The 20,320-nt window shown below is 42.9% G+C and overlaps 1 long non-coding RNA gene across 1 annotated transcript; it reads right to left on the reverse strand.

Moving 5' to 3' along the window:
• Positions 1-345: 345 nt before the first annotated feature.
• Positions 346-19,997, reverse strand: LOC138651692 (uncharacterized). Its single transcript, XR_011315516.1, has 2 exons — positions 18,159-19,997; positions 346-6,642 (listed from the first exon to the last, which is right to left on the reverse strand). It is a non-coding gene; the product is annotated as an uncharacterized lncRNA (long non-coding RNA).
• Positions 19,998-20,320: the final 323 nt, after the last annotated feature.

Raw genomic sequence — 20,320 nt, forward strand, 5'->3', positions numbered from 1 at the left:
ATCTGTTTTGAACTGTATTTCTGTTATGCTGTAATGTCTATTGTCTGTACAAGTCCCCTCTATAATTTGTAAAGCGCTGCGGAATATGTTGGCGCTATATAAATAAAATTATTATTATTATTATTATTATTTAAAAAAAAAAAAAAAAAAAAGTTTAGATTTTTTTGTAACCACTAAAATATATAAAAAGTAAAAAAAACCTTGTCAGGTGCATTACATTCTTCTCTTGGTGCAGGACAACCCATGTTTTATTCTAGCGTTGTTCATATGATGGGTTCACTTTTTTTTCCTGATCACATCCTGGTGGTGTTTCCACATATTTCAGAGATCAGTAAATGACGACAATTTCTTTTATTATCGTTTATTCAAAATATCAATATGAAAAAAAAAAGTATAAAACAATCAGACTGTAAATCTACATAGAGGACACAACCGGCAGGACGTCATGTGGTTCAGTTCTGCTGCCCCCAACATCTGTTAGAAGGCCCCAAAAATGACGGCAGCAATGTGGTTGATTCCTTCTCGGTTCTGCTGCACAGCTGGGTAAGGGATCCTGCTGGGTGGGGGTCCTGCTGGGTGGGGGGTCCTGCTGGATGGAGGGTCATCTATACTGCTCATTTCGGCACTTTAAATTGGGGAGAGGGTGTTTATAATGTCCCTTATAATCATGGGGTCTGATCTGGGCCTCATGATTTGCACATAAGGACAACTTGGTCCTGATCCACAGCTGTCAATTGTATTGTTTGTACTCGTATTTGAAACTCATCTTGGTCCTTATCTACACTTATCTTTTATCTTCAGTCTTATCTACAGTCATCATTCATGTTGGTTCTTATCTATAGCCATCATTCATTTTGGTCCTCATCTATAGCCATCATTCATCTTGGTACTTATCTATAGCCATCATTCATCTTGGTACTTATCTATAGCCATCATTCATCTTGGTACTTATCTATAGCCATCATTCATGTTGGTTCTTATCTATAGTCATCATTCATCTTGGTACTTATCTATAGTCATCATTCAGATTGGTCTTTATCTATAGTCATCATTCAGCTTGGTCCTTATCTATAGTCATCATTCATCTTTGTACTTATCTATAGTCATCATTCATCATCTTGGTACTTATCTATAGTCATCATTCATCATCAGTCGTATCTATAGTCATAATTCATCTTGGTCACTATTACTAGTTGCCATTCACATTAGATTTTATCTATATTTATAATTAATCTTGGTCTTTATCTATAATCTCAGTTCATTGATTTCTTTTCATTCATCATGGTCTTTATTCATGCATATCATTGCAGTGCTGATAGTCATCATTCATCTTAGCCCATATTCATAAGTGTCATTCGAATTAGTCCTAATCCATTCTTATAATTCATATTACTCCATATCCATAGTCATCATTCATCTTGGTCACTATTCATAGTTGTCTTTCATATTATGTTCGCACTAGTCCTAACCTATAAGTCCTTATCTAAACTCATCATTCATATTGGTTTCTTTCTATAGTCATCATCCATAGTGGTCCCTATCCATAGTCAGCGCTTACATCAGTCCCTATCCATAGTCATCACTTACATCGGTCCCTATCCATAGTCATCACTTACATCGGTCCCTATTCATAGTCATCACTCCATCGGTCCCCATCCATAGTCATCACTCTATCGTTCCCTATCCATAGTCATCACTCCATCGGTCCCCATCCATAGTCATCACTCTACCGTTCCCTATCCATAGTCATCACTCCATCGGTCCCCATCCATAGACATCACTCTATCGTTCCGTTCCATAGTCATCCCTCCACTGGTCCCCATCTATAGTCATAATTCCATCGGTCCCCATCTATAGGCATCACTCCATCGGTCTCCATCTATAGTCATCACTCCATCAGTCCCCATCCATAGTCATCACTTCATTGCTCCCTATCCATAGTCATCACTCCATCGGTCTCTATCCACAGTCATCGCTTACATCAGTCCCTGTCCATAGTCATCACTCCCTGTCCATAGTCATCACTGAATCAGTCCCTATCCATAGTCATCACTCCATCTGTCCCCATCCATAGTCATCACTCCTTCAGTCCCCGTCCATAGTCATCACTCCATTGGTCTCCATCTATAGTCATCACTCCATCGTTCCCTATTCAAAGTCATCATTCCATCGGTCCCCATCTATAGTCATCACTCCATCGTTCCCTATTCAAAGTCATCATTCCATCGGTCCCCATCTATAGTCATCACTCCATCATTCCCTTCCATAGTCATCACTCCACTGGACCCCATCTATAGTCATCACTACATTGGTCTCCATCCATACTCATCACTCCATTGGTCTCCATTTATAGTCATCACTCCATTGTTCCCTTCCATAGTCATCACTCCATCGGTCCCCATCTATAGTCATCACTCCATCGGTCCCTATCCATAGTCATCAGTCCATCGGTCCCCATCTATAGTCATCACTCCATCGGTCCCCATCTATAGTCATCACTCCATCGGACTCCATCCATAGTCATCAATCCATCGGTCCCCATCTATAGACATCACTCCATCGGACTCCATCCATAGTCATCACGCCATCGGTCCCTATCCATAGTCATCACGCCATCGGTCCCCATCCATAGTCATCACTCCATCATTCCCTTCTATAATCCTCACTCCATCGGTCCCCATCCATAGGCCTCACTCCATCAATCCCCATCTATAGTCATCACGCCATCGGTCCCCATCCATAGTCATCACGCCATCGGTCCCCATCCATAGTCATCACTCCATCATTCCCTTCTATAGTCCTCACTCCATCAGTCCCCATTCATAGGCCTCACTAAATCAATCCCCATCTATAGTCATCAGTCCATCAGTCCCCATCCATAGCCATCACTCCATTGGTCTCCATTTATAGCCATCAGTCGATCGGTCCCCATCCATAATCATCACTCCATTGGTCTCCATCTATAGTCATCACTCCATCGTTCCCTTCCATGGTCATCACTCCCCTGGTCCCCATCTATAGTCATAACTCCATCGGTCCCCATCCATAATCATCACTCCATTGGTCTCCATCTATAGGCATCACTCCATCGTTCCCTAGCCATAGTCATCAATCCATCGGTCCCCATCTATAGTCATCACTCCATCGGACTCCATCCATAGTCATCACTCCATCGGTCCCTATCCATAGTCATCACTACATCGGACTCCATCCATAGTCATCACTCCATCGGTCCCTATCCATAGTCATCACTACATCGGACTCCATCCATAGTCATCACTCCATCGGTCCCTATCCATAGTCATCACTCCATCGGACTCCATCCATAGGCATCACTCCATCGGTCCCTATCCATAGTCATCACTCCATCGGACTCCATCCATAGGCATCACTCCATCGGTCCCCATCTATAGTCATCACTCCATCGGACTCCATCCATAGTCATCACTCTATCGGTCCCCATCCATAGGCATCACTCCATCGGTCCCCATCCATAGTCATCACTCCATCGGTCCCCATCTATAGTCATCACTCCATCGGTCCCCATCTATAGTCATCACTCCATCGGTCCCCATCCATAGTCATTACTCCATCGGTCCCCATCTATAGTCATCACTCCATCGGTCCCCATCTATAGTCATCACCCCATCGGTCCCCATCCATAGTCATCACTCCATCGGTCCCCATCTATAGTCATCACTCCATCAGTCCCCATTCATAGGCCTCACTAAATCAATCCCCATCTATAGTCATCAGTCCATCAGTCCCCATCCATAGCCATCACTCCATTGGTCTCCATTTATAGCCATCAGTCGATCGGTCCCCATCCATAATCATCACTCCATTGGTCTCCATCTATAGTCATCACTCCATCGTTCCCTTCCATGGTCATCACTCCCCTGGTCCCCATCTATAGTCATAACTCCATCGGTCCCCATCCATAATCATCACTCCATTGGTCTCCATCTATAGGCATCACTCCATCGTTCCCTAGCCATAGTCATCAATCCATCGGTCCCCATCTATAGTCATCACTCCATCGGACTCCATCCATAGTCATCACTCCATCGGTCCCTATCCATAGTCATCACTACATCGGACTCCATCCATAGTCATCACTCCATCGGTCCCTATCCATAGTCATCACTACATCGGACTCCATCCATAGTCATCACTCCATCGGTCCCTATCCATAGTCATCACTCCATCGGACTCCATCCATAGGCATCACTCCATCGGTCCCTATCCATAGTCATCACTCCATCGGACTCCATCCATAGGCATCACTCCATCGGTCCCCATCTATAGTCATCACTCCATCGGACTCCATCCATAGTCATCACTCTATCGGTCCCCATCCATAGGCATCACTCCATCGGTCCCCATCCATAGTCATCACTCCATCGGTCCCCATCTATAGTCATCACTCCATCGGTCCCCATCTATAGTCATCACTCCATCGTTCCCTTCCATGGTCATCACTCCCCTGGTCCCCATCTATAGTCATAACTCCATCGGTCCCCATCCATAATCATCACTCCATTGGTCTCCATCTATAGGCATCACTCCATCGTTCCCTAGCCATAGTCATCAATCCATCGGTCCCCATCTATAGTCATCACTCCATCGGACTCCATCCATAGTCATCACTCCATCGGTCCCTATCCATAGTCATCACTACATCGGACTCCATCCATAGTCATCACTCCATCAGTCCCTATCCATAGTCATCACTACATCGGACTCCATCCATAGTCATCACTCCATCGGTCCCTATCCATAGTCATCACTCCATCGGTCCCCATCTATAGTCATCACTCCATCGGACTCCATCCATAGTCATCACTCTATCGGTCCCCATCCATAGGCATCACTCCATCGGTCCCCATCCATAGTCATCACTCCATCGGTCCCCATCCATAGTCATCACTCCATCGGTCCCCATCCATAGTCATCACTCCATCGGTCCCCATCTATAGTCATCACTCCATCGGTCCCCATCTATAGTCATCACTCCATCGGTCCCCATCTATAGTCAACACTCCATCGGTCCCCATCCATAGTCATTACTCCATCGGTCCCCATCCATAGTCATCACTCCATCGGTCCCCATCCATAGTCATCACTCCATCGGTCCCCATCTATAGTCATCACTCCATCGGTCCCCATCTATAGTCAACACTCCATCGGTCCCCATCCATAGTCATTACTCCATCGGTCCCCATCTATAGTCATCACTCCATCGGTCCCCATCTATAGTCATCACCCCATCGGTCCCCATCTATAGTCATCACTCCATCGGTCCCCATCTATAGTCATCACCCCATCGGTCCCCATCCATAGTCATCACTCCATCGGTCCCCATCCATAGTCATTACTCCATCGGTCCCCGTCTATAGTCATCACTCCATCGGTCCCCATCTATAGTCATCACTCCATCAGTCCCTATTCATAGTCATCACTCCATCGGTCACCATCTATAGTTATCACTCCATCGTTCCCATCCATAGTCATCACTACATCGGTCACCATCTATAGTCATCACTTCATTGGTCCCTATCCATAGTCATCACTCCATCGGTCCCTATCCATAGTCATCCCTCCATTGGCCCCCATCTATAGTCATCATTCTATCGGTCCCTATCTATAGTCATCACTCCATCGGTCACCATCTATAGTCATCACTCCAGCGGTCTCCATCCATAGGCATCACTCCATCGGTTCCTATTCATAGTCATCTCTCCATCGGTCCTCATCTATAGTCATCTCTCCATCGGTCCCCATCCATATTCATTACTCCCTCGGTCCCCATCTATAGTCATTACTCCATCGGTCCCCATCTATTGTCATCACTCCATCTGTCTCCATCCATAGTCATGACTCCATTGGTCCTCATCTATAGTCATCACTCCATCTGTCTCCATCCATAGTCATCACTCCATCGGTCCCCATCTATTGGCATCACTCCATCGTTCCATATCCATAGTCATCACTCTATCGGTCCCTATCCATAGTCATCCCTCCATCGTTCCCTTCCATAGTCATCCCTCCATTGGCCCCCATCCATAGTCATCACTCTATCGGTCCCTATCTATAATCATCACTCCATCGGTTCCTATTCATAGTCATCACTCCATCGGTCCCCATCTATAGTCATCTCTCCATCGGTCCTCATCTATAGTCATCACTCCATCGGTCCGCATCCATACTCTCCCTCATATTGGTTCTCATCTATAGTCATCATTTTTACTTGTCCCTTTCCATAGCTCCCATTGCTCCGTCACATTGGTGCCTTTATTAGTCTCTGTCCTCGTTGGGACTCACACTGGAGTAGTAGTAGGATACTGCTGGGAGTACAGGGGGAGCACAGACGCTTCAGTTGTGGCTCCTGTAAGTGTTTCTTATAGGGTTATACCATATGCCGCCATATTGTCCTTAATTGCCCTGATAGCGTGAGGCATCATGGGATATCATTCGCCCGATTCCTGTTGCTGCAGTAACACACGACGCCCGGCTCCTCAGAACCTCACCTGTGACATATTTTTTCTTCACAGGTTAAGGGTCTCAGGGACAGAGCGATGTGCTGACAGGACGAGCGGCTGATGAGGACATGATCTCCTTACCTGAATGACACCGGAGAACCTGGAGGAAAAGAAAAAGAAAAGATCAAAATGGGATCACGGAGAAAAGGAGATGAGACAGACACTATAGCATAAAGAAAAAAACAACAACTCTATAGCATAGCTCAGTAAGGTTAGACTAGGATCAGGCATGTTGGAGTTTAACATGCCCAATCTTTTGTTCTCATGGGAGACAGCCCAGATATCTGTAAAGTATTATTACAATTTTTGGACCCCTGAATTAAGTGTATAAGTGATATTAGGGGAAGACTGTAAAAAAAAAAACCCTAACAGTATTCAGCGAGTGGCTGACCTAAATTTCCGTGGCACAGTGGGAAACTTTCATGAAGAAGAGAATAAAATCCTCAGCAATGATCCAGGGATCTGTGATATTTCAAAGGATGTATTAAATTAAAGTTCACAGAAGATTCTTCTAGAAAAGTTTCTTCTAGATCGGGGTGATTAACTTGAGTATACGCCGGACCAAATATATGGATTTGTGAGCCAAACGATAAATAAGGAATGATTGAATCTAAGTACTTTGAGGGCCCAGGGGTGAAGTGACAGAAGTTGCAAGGCAGTGACATCAATTATTTTTGCAGGTGTCATAACCTGTTTTCTACACAAATGGCTATAGAGTTTCAGAACCAATTCCCAGAAGTTGTTTCCACCAAAATATCTTCTAAATTGGGTGAGTAAATTGTCTAAATACCAAACTAAAATATATAGGTTTGTGAGGCAGGCAAAAAAGAAAGGATGACTGAATCTAAATACCGTGAGAGCCCAGGGGTGAAGTGAAAGCAGGTCCAGGGCCATGACATAATTTATTGTTAAAGGTTTAAAAGTCAACTCTCCATTGACAGCTTTAGATGAACCCTCTAACTTAGGGGAGGATCCGTAATATCTCCAAAGCTATATGAAGGAGTTGTCATACCGACTAAATTAGATTATTACAATTCCAAAAAGTTTCAAAAGATTTATGGAATGAGTTTTTTTAAGTTCTCCAAAGTTTCTTCTAGATTTGGGTAATTAACTTGAGTATATACCACACCAAATATATGGATGTGCGCAAGCAAAAATAAAAAAAGATGAATGATTCTAAATACTGCGAGGGCACTGGGGTGAAATGACAACAAACGGGTTTATTAAAATTGTTGCACATTTTAGCTGTTACAAACTTTTTTTAGTGCACGTTTATCTTTAATGTGGTCTTCAATCCGCTGATAGGAGCGCAGAAAAAGTCAGAGAAAGAGTTACAATGTCTACTGTCAGAATGAGCTCACTGATTGATTCTCAGTTAACTCATTCTGCAACCAATCAAAGACAATGCAACACAGGGTAGCTTTTTTATTTCTCCCATAGACAGTTTTGTTAAATCTGTGAATGGAGTTGCTGTTTAACCAATTAGATGCCGAAGTCACTCATGAGTTGCCAGTGGGTTAACATGGCAGTCTAAAGTCAGCTGAAGGCCCTTATCTCCGCCATCTTGGAGCTTCTATGACAGTGCTTCATGGGAGATTGTAATGTTTACCATTCACTCCAATACTAAACGATTGCTGGGCAGTCCTCCGGGGGGAAAAATATTATTAACAATAAAAAAAAAATATATAAGGTGTATAAATATATATATATATATATATATATATATATATATATATATATATATATATATATATATATATATATATAAAACGTAGTTAAAATAAGAAAAAAATATACCGGTATATAAAAAAAATAAAAATAAAATATATATATATATATATACCGGTATATATATATCTATATATATATATATATATATATATATATATATATATAGATATATATATATCTATATATATATATATATATAAAACGTAGTTAAAATAAGAAAAAAAATAACGTGAACATATAAATCACCCCTTTCTCCCAATTCAAATATAAATGAACAAATGAACCAAGAAATTCAAGAAATTTCTTTTTAACATTGTGGTGTCCTTAAAAGTCCAATGAAACTATAAAAATAATTAACCCTTACGGTAAACGCCAGAAAGAAAAGAAAAAAATCGAAACACCGGAATTGCAGTTTTTCCCTCTCCCCAAAATAATACCATTAAAAATTACATCTCGAAACACAAAAAAAAACAAGCCATCACACGAGCTTGACCGATGTAAAAGTAAAAAACAGATAAACTGTAGGAAAATGTAAAAAAATTTTTTTTGAATGTTATAAAAGCCGTAAAAAAAGAAAAACTGTATACATTTAGTATTTCCGTACTCGTACTGACACCTAGGATCAAGTTACTAGGACATTAGGCAATAGACAGACTAATCTATCAAAACTGGGGAAGAAACCTTTGTTGTCTACAGCAGCCAATCAGAACGCAGCTAACATTTTCCAAGAGCACATTAGTAAATTAAAGCACAGCTCTGATTGGTTGCAATGGTCAACAAGGATACATTGGCTGTTAGGCTTAAAATCCCAAATTCATCTTTCTAGTACAATCCAGATAGAGAGGAAACTGTTTCCCTGGAACGTAGAGACAGGGAGGCAGTACTGTCTGTGCCTACATTATTTTCTAGTATATCAATGGTTTACAAGTAGGTGACTACCACATTATACTGCAGACCATGCACCACCATAGTAATCACCCAGTGTCGTGGAGGCTGTTGTTATGACGTGAGTATTCATTAAAAATGATAAGATAAAAAAAGCAGTAAAAAGGGAATGTTAAGCGTGATCTGGAGTGTAAGGCTGTGTGCACACGATGGTAAGACAGCACAAAAAGTTTCCACTTAAAGGAACTTTTAAAAATTGTAAAAACCTGGTTTTTTGTTCCTGAACAGTACCATCCCTGTCCACAGGTTGCATTTGGTAGAGCAGCTCAGCTACATTTACTAATTAAATTAGACTGAAGAAGAGTAATCTGGCCCCTTCCATATTAAGTGTGAGTGAAGAAGAGTAGTCTGGCCCCTCCTACATGAAATGAGACTGAAAAAGAGTAGTCTGGCCCCTCCCATATGAAGTGAGACTGAAGAAGAGTAGTCTGGCCCCTCCTACATGAAATGAGACTGAAAAAGAGTAGTCTGGCCCCTCCCATATGAAGTGAGACTGAAGAAGAGTAGTCTGGCCCCTCCTACATGAAATGAGACTGAAGTAGAGTAGTCTGGCCCCTCCCATATGAAGTGAGACTGAAGAAGAGTAGTCTGGCCCCTCCTACATGAAATGAGACTGAAGAAGAGTAGTCTGGCCCCTCCCATATGAAGTGAGACTGAAGAAGAGTAGTCTGGCCCCTCCTACATGAAATGAGACTGAAGAAGAGTAGTCTGGCCCCTCCCATATGAAGTGAGACTGAAGAAGAGTAGTCTGGCCCCTCCTACATGAAATAAGACTGAAGAAGAGTAGTCTGGCCCCTCCCATATGAAGTGAGACTGAAGAAGAGTAGTCTGGCCCCTCCTACATGAAATGAGACTGAAGAAGAGTAGTTTGGCCCCTCCCATGTAAAGTGAAACTGAAGTATAGTAGTCTGAACCCTCTCATGTGAAGTGAGACTGAAGTAGATATGTCTGGACCCTCCCATGTGAAGTGATACTGAAGAAGAGTAGCCTGGTACCTCTATGTAAAATGAGACTGAAGAAGAGTAGTCTGGCCCCTCCTACATGAAATGAGACTGAAGAAGAGTAGTCTGGCCCCTCCCATATGAAGTGAGACTGAAGAAGAGTAGTCTGGCCCCTCCTACATGAAATAAGACTGAAGAAGAGTAGTCTGGCCCCTCCCATATGAAGTGAGACTGAAGAAGAGTAGTCTGGCCCCTCCTACATGAAATGAGACTGAAGAAGAGTAGTCTGGCCCCTCCCATATGAAGTGAGACTGAAGAAGAGTAGTCTGGCCCCTCCTACATGAAATGAGACTGAAGAAGAGTAGTCTGGCCCTTCCCATATGAAGTGAGACTGAAGAAGAGTAGTCTGGCCCCTCCTACATGAAATGAGACTGAAGAAGAGTAGTCTGGCCCCTCCCATATGAAGTGAGACTGAAGAAGAGTAGTCTGGCCCCTCCTACATGAAATGAGACTGAAGAAGAGTAGTTTGGCCCCTCCCATGTAAAATGAAACTGAAGTATAGTAGTCTGAACCCTCTCATGTGAAGTGAGACTGAAGTAGATATGTCTGGACCCTCCCATGTGAAGTGATACTGAAGAAGAGTAGCCTGGTACCTCTATGTAAAATGAGACTGAAGAAGAGTAGTCTGGCCCCCTTCCAAGCGAAGTCAGACTGAAGAAGGGTAGACTAGCCCTCTATTATAAAGTGACATTAAAGAAATATAGTGTGGCCTCTTCTACATGAAATGAGACTGAAGAACAGTAGTCTGGCCCCTCCTAAAAGAAATGAAACTTAAGAAGTGTAGTCTGGTCCCTCCCATGTGAAGTGAGACTGAAGAAGAGTAGTCTGGCCCTTCAAATGTGAAGTGAGACTGAAGAAGAGTAGTCTGGCCCTTCAAATGTGAAGTGAGATTGAAGAAGAGTAGTCTGGTCCCTCACAAATGAAATGACACTGAATAAGAGTAGTCTGGCCCCCTCTACAAGAAACTAGATGGCGGAACAGTAGTCTAGCCCCTCCCAAATTAAATTAGACTGCAGAAGAGTAGTCAGGCCCATCCCAAATGAAATTAGATGCAGAAGAGTAGTCTGGCCCCTCCCGAATGAAATTAGACTGCAGAAGAGTAGTCAGGCCCCTCCCAAATGAAAATAGACTGAAGAAGAGTAGTCTGGCCCCTCCCAAATGAAATTAGACTGAAGAAGAGTAGTCTGGCCCCTCCTACATGAAATGAGACTGAAGAAGAGTAGTCTGGCCCCTCCCGAATGAAAGTAGACTGAAGAAGAGTAGTCTGGCCCCTCCCAAATGAAATTAGACTGCAGAAGAGTAGTCTGGCCCCTCCCGAATGAAAACAGACTGAAGAAGAGTAGTCTGGCCCCTCCTACATGAAATGAGACTGAAGAAGAGTAGTCTGGCCCCTCCCATATGAAGTGAGACTGAAGAAGAGTAGTCTGGCCCCTCCTACATGAAATAAGACTGAAGAAGAGTAGTCTGGCCCCTCCCGAATGAAAGTAGACTGAAGAAGAGTAGTCTGGCCCCTCCTACATGAAATGAGACTGAAGAAGAGTAGTCTGGCCCCTCCCGAATGAAAGTAGACTGAAGAAGAGTAGTCTGGCCCCTCCTACATGAAAATAGACTGAAGAAGAGTAGTCTGGCCCCTCCCGAATGAAAGTAGACTGAAGAAGAGTAATCTGGCCCCTCCCGAATGAAAGTAGACTGAAGAAGACTAGTCTGGCCCCTCCTACATGAAATGAGACTGAAGAAGAGTAGTATGGCCCCACCCGAATGAAGTGAGACTGAATTTGAAGGGAATGTGTCACATTGTATATGTGGTTCAATCTGCTGGCAGCATGATGTAGAGCAGGAGGCACTGAGTAGGTTGATATGTACATTTAACTTATTTGATTCGCTTAAATTCCTGCTCACTCTGAGCTCAAGAGTCCAGTGGGTGGAGTCCAATAATGCATATAGAAAGATAGCTGTCAGTTATTAAAGGGAATCTGACAGCAAGATTTCACCCCCAAAACTGAAGAATTACAGTAAATCTGTAGCCTCTGTCACTCCAGCTCTATTCCAAGCCCAGCGCTGCCTCCTTCTGCTTGACCGACCGCCTCTATGCTGTGTGATATCAGTCAATGGAGACCTCAGTCAAGCAGGAGGAGGCAGCGGGGATTAGTTAAATCTGTGAATGGAGTTGCTGTTTAACCAATTAGATGCCGAAGTCACTCATGAGTTGCCAGTGGGTTAACATGGCAGTCTAAAGTCAGCTGAAGGCCCTTATCTCCGCCATCTTGGAGCTTCTATGACAGTGCTTCATGGGAGATTGTAATGTTTACCATTCACTCCAATACTAAACGATTGCTGGGCAGTCCTCCGGGGGGAAAAATATTATTAACAATAAAAAAAAAATATATAAGGTGTATAAATATATATATATATATATATATATATATATATATATATATATATATATATATATATATATATATATATATATATATATAAAACGTAGTTAAAATAAGAAAAAAATATACCGGTATATAAAAAAAATAAAAATAAAATATATATATATATATATACCGGTATATATATATCTATATATATATATATATATATATATATATATATATATAGATATATATATATCTATATATATATATATATATAAAACGTAGTTAAAATAAGAAAAAAAATAACGTGAACATATAAATCACCCCTTTCTCCCAATTCAAATATAAATGAACAAATGAACCAAGAAATTCAAGAAATTTCTTTTTAACATTGTGGTGTCCTTAAAAGTCCAATGAAACTATAAAAATAATTAACCCTTACGGTAAACGCCAGAAAGAAAAGAAAAAAATCGAAACACCGGAATTGCAGTTTTTCCCTCTCCCCAAAATAATACCATTAAAAATTACATCTCGAAACACAAAAAAAAACAAGCCATCACACGAGCTTGACCGATGTAAAAGTAAAAAACAGATAAACTGTAGGAAAATGTAAAAAAATTTTTTTTGAATGTTATAAAAGCCGTAAAAAAAGAAAAACTGTATACATTTAGTATTTCCGTACTCGTACTGACACCTAGGATCAAGTTACTAGGACATTAGGCAATAGACAGACTAATCTATCAAAACTGGGGAAGAAACCTTTGTTGTCTACAGCAGCCAATCAGAACGCAGCTAACATTTTCCAAGAGCACATTAGTAAATTAAAGCACAGCTCTGATTGGTTGCAATGGTCAACAAGGATACATTGGCTGTTAGGCTTAAAATCCCAAATTCATCTTTCTAGTACAATCCAGATAGAGAGGAAACTGTTTCCCTGGAACGTAGAGACAGGGAGGCAGTACTGTCTGTGCCTACATTATTTTCTAGTATATCAATGGTTTACAAGTAGGTGACTACCACATTATACTGCAGACCATGCACCACCATAGTAATCACCCAGTGTCGTGGAGGCTGTTGTTATGACGTGAGTATTCATTAAAAATGATAAGATAAAAAAAGCAGTAAAAAGGGAATGTTAAGCGTGATCTGGAGTGTAAGGCTGTGTGCACACGATGGTAAGACAGCACAAAAAGTTTCCACTTAAAGGAACTTTTAAAAATTGTAAAAACCTGGTTTTTTGTTCCTGAACAGTACCATCCCTGTCCACAGGTTGCATTTGGTAGAGCAGCTCAGCTACATTTACTAATTAAATTAGACTGAAGAAGAGTAATCTGGCCCCTTCCATATTAAGTGTGAGTGAAGAAGAGTAGTCTGGCCCCTCCTACATGAAATGAGACTGAAAAAGAGTAGTCTGGCCCCTCCCATATGAAGTGAGACTGAAGAAGAGTAGTCTGGCCCCTCCTACATGAAATGAGACTGAAAAAGAGTAGTCTGGCCCCTCCCATATGAAGTGAGACTGAAGAAGAGTAGTCTGGCCCCTCCTACATGAAATGAGACTGAAGTAGAGTAGTCTGGCCCCTCCCATATGAAGTGAGACTGAAGAAGAGTAGTCTGGCCCCTCCTACATGAAATGAGACTGAAGAAGAGTAGTCTGGCCCCTCCCATATGAAGTGAGACTGAAGAAGAGTAGTCTGGCCCCTCCTACATGAAATGAGACTGAAGAAGAGTAGTCTGGCCCCTCCCATATGAAGTGAGACTGAAGAAGAGTAGTCTGGCCCCTCCTACATGAAATAAGACTGAAGAAGAGTAGTCTGGCCCCTCCCATATGAAGTGAGACTGAAGAAGAGTAGTCTGGCCCCTCCTACATGAAATGAGACTGAAGAAGAGTAGTTTGGCCCCTCCCATGTAAAGTGAAACTGAAGTATAGTAGTCTGAACCCTCTCATGTGAAGTGAGACTGAAGTAGATATGTCTGGACCCTCCCATGTGAAGTGATACTGAAGAAGAGTAGCCTGGTACCTCTATGTAAAATGAGACTGAAGAAGAGTAGTCTGGCCCCTCCTACATGAAATGAGACTGAAGAAGAGTAGTCTGGCCCCTCCCATATGAAGTGAGACTGAAGAAGAGTAGTCTGGCCCCTCCTACATGAAATAAGACTGAAGAAGAGTAGTCTGGCCCCTCCCATATGAAGTGAGACTGAAGAAGAGTAGTCTGGCCCCTCCTACATGAAATGAGACTGAAGAAGAGTAGTCTGGCCCCTCCCATATGAAGTGAGACTGAAGAAGAGTAGTCTGGCCCCTCCTACATGAAATGAGACTGAAGAAGAGTAGTCTGGCCCTTCCCATATGAAGTGAGACTGAAGAAGAGTAGTCTGGCCCCTCCTACATGAAATGAGACTGAAGAAGAGTAGTCTGGCCCCTCCCATATGAAGTGAGACTGAAGAAGAGTAGTCTGGCCCCTCCTACATGAAATGAGACTGAAGAAGAGTAGTTTGGCCCCTCCCATGTAAAATGAAACTGAAGTATAGTAGTCTGAACCCTCTCATGTGAAGTGAGACTGAAGTAGATATGTCTGGACCCTCCCATGTGAAGTGATACTGAAGAAGAGTAGCCTGGTACCTCTATGTAAAATGAGACTGAAGAAGAGTAGTCTGGCCCCCTTCCAAGCGAAGTCAGACTGAAGAAGGGTAGACTAGCCCTCTATTATAAAGTGACATTAAAGAAATATAGTGTGGCCTCTTCTACATGAAATGAGACTGAAGAACAGTAGTCTGGCCCCTCCTAAAAGAAATGAAACTTAAGAAGTGTAGTCTGGTCCCTCCCATGTGAAGTGAGACTGAAGAAGAGTAGTCTGGCCCTTCAAATGTGAAGTGAGACTGAAGAAGAGTAGTCTGGCCCTTCAAATGTGAAGTGAGATTGAAGAAGAGTAGTCTGGTCCCTCACAAATGAAATGACACTGAATAAGAGTAGTCTGGCCCCCTCTACAAGAAACTAGATGGCGGAACAGTAGTCTAGCCCCTCCCAAATTAAATTAGACTGCAGAAGAGTAGTCAGGCCCATCCCAAATGAAATTAGATGCAGAAGAGTAGTCTGGCCCCTCCCGAATGAAATTAGACTGCAGAAGAGTAGTCAGGCCCCTCCCAAATGAAAATAGACTGAAGAAGAGTAGTCTGGCCCCTCCCAAATGAAATTAGACTGAAGAAGAGTAGTCTGGCCCCTCCTACATGAAATGAGACTGAAGAAGAGTAGTCTGGCCCCTCCCGAATGAAAGTAGACTGAAGAAGAGTAGTCTGGCCCCTCCCAAATGAAATTAGACTGCAGAAGAGTAGTCTGGCCCCTCCCGAATGAAAACAGACTGAAGAAGAGTAGTCTGGCCCCTCCTACATGAAATGAGACTGAAGAAGAGTAGTCTGGCCCCTCCCATATGAAGTGAGACTGAAGAAGAGTAGTCTGGCCCCTCCTACATGAAATAAGACTGAAGAAGAGTAGTCTGGCCCCTCCCGAATGAAAGTAGACTGAAGAAGAGTAGTCTGGCCCCTCCTACATGAAATGAGACTGAAGAAGAGTAGTCTGGCCCCTCCCGAATGAAAGTAGACTGAAGAAGAGTAGTCTGGCCCCTCCTACATGAAAATAGACTGAAGAAGAGTAGTCTGGCCCCTCCCGAATGAAAGTAGACTGAAGAAGAGTAATCTGGCCCCTCCCGAATGAAAGTAGACTGAAGAAGACTAGTCTGGCCCCTCCTACATGAAATGAGACTGAAGAAGAGTAGTATGGCCCCACCCGAATGAAGTGAGACTGAATTTGAAGGGAATGTGTCACATTGTATATGTGGTTCAATCTGCTGGCAGCATGATGTAGAGCAGGAGGCACTGAGTAGGTTGATATGTACATTTAACTTATTTGATTCGCTTAAATTCCTGCTCACTCTGAGCTCAAGAGTCCAGTGGGTGGAGTCCAATAATGCATATAGAAAGATAGCTGTCAGTTATTAAAGGGAATCTGACAGCAAGATTTCACCCCCAAAACTGAAGAATTACAGTAAATCTGTAGCCTCTGTCACTCCAGCTCTATTCCAAGCCCAGCGCTGCCTCCTTCTGCTTGACCGACCGCCTCTATGCTGTGTGATATCAGTCAATGGAGACCTCAGTCAAGCAGGAGGAGGCAGCGGGGATTAGAGCTGGAAAGACAGAGGCTTCAGATCTACAGCATCATTTAAATATCAACTCAAATGCTGATTTCTCAATAACGGAGGAACGGACTTGGCTAGGTAAAGGAATCGCTGGACTTGTCTTCGAAAGAGCTACATTCACACAAATAGTTTGGGGGGAGTGAAATCTGGCTGACAGATCTTTCTTTAAATAGGACCGCCTACTGGACTCCCAAGCCAAGAATGAGGAATTGTTAACATTAATAAAGATTAAAATGATGCTGAATATTTTCTCAAAAAACTATATAGATAATAGAGATATAGATAGAGGATAGATAGATAGATAGATAGATAGATAGATAGATAGATAGATAGATAGATAGATAGATAATAGATGATAGATAATAGACAGATAATAGATAGATAGATAATAGATAGATAGATAGATAGATAGATAGATAGATAGATAGATAGATAGATAGATAGATGATAGAGATATATAGATAATAGACAGATAATAGACAGATAATAGATAGATAATAGATGATAGATAATAGATAGATAGATAATAGATGATAGATAATAGACAGATAATAGATAGATAATAGATGATAGATAATAGACAGATAATAGATAGATAGATAATAGATAATAGATAGATAGATACTAGAGATACTTAGAATCTATCTATTATCTATCTATCCTTCTATCCATCTATCTATCTATCTATTATCTATCTATCTATCTATTATCTATCTATTATCTATCTATCTATCTATCTATCTATTATCTATCTATCCTTCTATCCATCTATCTATTATCTATCTATCTATTATCTATCTATTATCTATCTATCGATCTATCTATCTATTATCTATCTATCTATTATCTATCTATCTATTATCTATCTATTATCTATCTATCTATCTATTATCTATCTATCTATCTATCTATCTATCTATCTATCTATCTATCTATCTATCTATATATCTATCTATCTATCTATCTATCTATCTATTATCTATCTATTATCTATCTATTATCTATCTATCTATCTATCTATCTATCTATCTATCTATCTATCTATTATCTATCTATCTATCTATCTATCTATCTATCTATCTATCTATCTATCTATCTATCTATCTATCTATCCCAAGATATAGTTAAATCTGGAACCTCTTGTTGGGTTTTCTGGTACCTGTAGTGCCTATATACCCATGTTTATATATATATATATAGTTCAGTATTAGAAGACAGGGACTTCGGACTATAAATTCTGACGACTCGATTGCAGAAACGTTGCGTCCCAGACAACAATAGAGCGGACATCTTGTCTATTGTCTGGCGCAGGAGTGTTGGTGGCATTGGAGCTCGGGGGACAGCAGACACAGACAGACGTCCACACCTTCACACATCCCATTGTCTTACCTTTCTCGCTTCTTGTCTTCCCTTCTTTTCCCACCGAAATTTCCACCAAAAAAAACCCTCGCAAACCTCTCCGGAGTCTTGGACTAGGACACAGGATGAAATGAGTTAACGATAATCCCAATCAATAAGAAACGGTTAATGAAATACAGAATTAAGCACCTTTTTTTTACGGCTGGTGCCCACATTTCTTCTTTGGTTTACGCTGCATAATCCGTGGTTTAGCAGCAGAACCAGGGCAGAAAATGGCACTTTAAGGACGGCAGACGCAGCGCACCCCACCAATGCGTGTCCTCATATTGCCCCGACTGTATTAGCAAGCAATTTAGGGAGCGGCTGCAGGAAGTGCGGGCTATAATTGGATGGCCTGGTGCCATAATACTTCTTCTTCACCTATAATGGTCCTGGGTATGAGGAGATGCACGACCATCGGGCCACCAGACATGGCCACTTTTACTTCTCAGACATCCCTCTAGTTTGCATGCAGCCTTATCGACATGGATGATATATGTGTGTATATCAGGGGCACGGACCGCTGAACTTAATCACAGCAAGAAGACAAGAATGCGACCGGAAAATGAGCGAAAACTCCCGACCCAACGCCGACACACCTCGTCTGACACCTGTCCGCGAGCCGACAGACAACCACCTGCACAGGGGGACAAAGGACGGCAATGTAGACATTCCGGCGGAGAATCGCCCAGACAGACGAAAGGCGCGGACAGTGCGCAAAATGGCGACTCGACCGCCGCAGAATATTAATCAGCGACTGACCCAAAACTGAGATGCAGATCGAGACCCTGAAACCTTCCAAAATGGGCAAAAATGAAAATAAAAAAAAGCATCGACATCCGAATACGATGGAGCGAAACGAGAACCTACATGCATTAGATCTTAATGCAAGACTGAACCCCGAGCACAGGCGTCCCCCCGAGATGAGCGAGCAGATGTGTATCCCACCATCACCCCCCTCCATGCAACAAAAGAACATCTAATCCCTGCAGGAAAAAAAGGAAAAATAGTGACAAAAACGCACATTGGCATCCGCCTGCCAACCCTGTACCTGACCTCCAGCTGCCGCTGCGACTCTCGCCGCTGCTGTCTGTCTGTCTCCATCCTCGGTCTGTGCTGCCAGAGCGTCATGAGCGAGTCTATGCCACCCCTTCCTCCTCCTCCTCCTCCTCTGCCCTCACATACACTCTCACCCCTCTACATGCAAAACCTGACGAGCACGTCGCCTGGCGAGTACGGCTAATCCGTGCCGCCTGTAACAGGTAGCTGTGCCCACTGAGCCGGGCACCCCCCGCAGGCCTCTGGAGCACCTGAATACGTAGACTCCATAAAGCGTCTCCTCGTCCTCCCCGATCAATAATTGCTTCTGATGCTCCATTGCTCTCACCTTGCGTTATCTGGCTGCCTTTGTGTTTGTGCATTCCTCTGTACCTTTATCCATCATACACCTGCCGCTGCCTCTTTGTCTGCTGCTCCTTCTGATGTGCCGCCGTCTGCCCCCCTCTGCCTGCCCCACGCTGATTCGCACCATCCTGTCAACGCTCTTTGTCTGGTCCCTTTTTTTTTTTTTGCGCCTTCTCACCTGTCTGCCTCTCTCGCATCCCTATCCTGATTTTTCCAATTTTTCGAAACGCCCCCTACCAATTCTACCGCCGCTTAAATCCCATCGTGCGCTCGCCATTCCATTTTGCCCCCCACCCCAAAAAATAAAAATACCTGTTCTCGGTCTTGATTTCCTCGTCTGCCCATTCTCTCTTCCTTCTTCCTCGCTGCTCTCTTTCACCATTCTCACCCCCTCCTTTTGCCGTCGCTCTCTCTCCATTCTCTCCATCCCTCCCCTCCCTCCCCGCTCACTCTCCGCCTCCTGGGCTGCCTTTCATTTCCAGACAGGCAGAAAGCGCAATGCGGTTCTAGTCAGGATGGGGGGGATTTATTAAACTTGTCTGGCTCAAGACACGGAGGGGAGGGTCTGTCTCTATGTGTGGGGTGATGGGACGGAGGAGACACTGGTAGGAACGGGCAGAAGGGGGGACCTGCGGGGAAGGTAGCGAAATGGTAAAGGTGGGTAGATATGCCCAATCGTTTGGTAAGCCTGGGTAGATTAACTCTTCGCTGCCAGGCGACGGTGGCGCATTGCAGAACGCGCTCGGTTC

The sequence above is a fragment of the Ranitomeya imitator genome, chromosome 10 (assembly GCF_032444005.1).
Source record: "Ranitomeya imitator isolate aRanImi1 chromosome 10, aRanImi1.pri, whole genome shotgun sequence".
Classification (NCBI taxonomy): domain Eukaryota; kingdom Metazoa; phylum Chordata; class Amphibia; order Anura; family Dendrobatidae; genus Ranitomeya; species Ranitomeya imitator.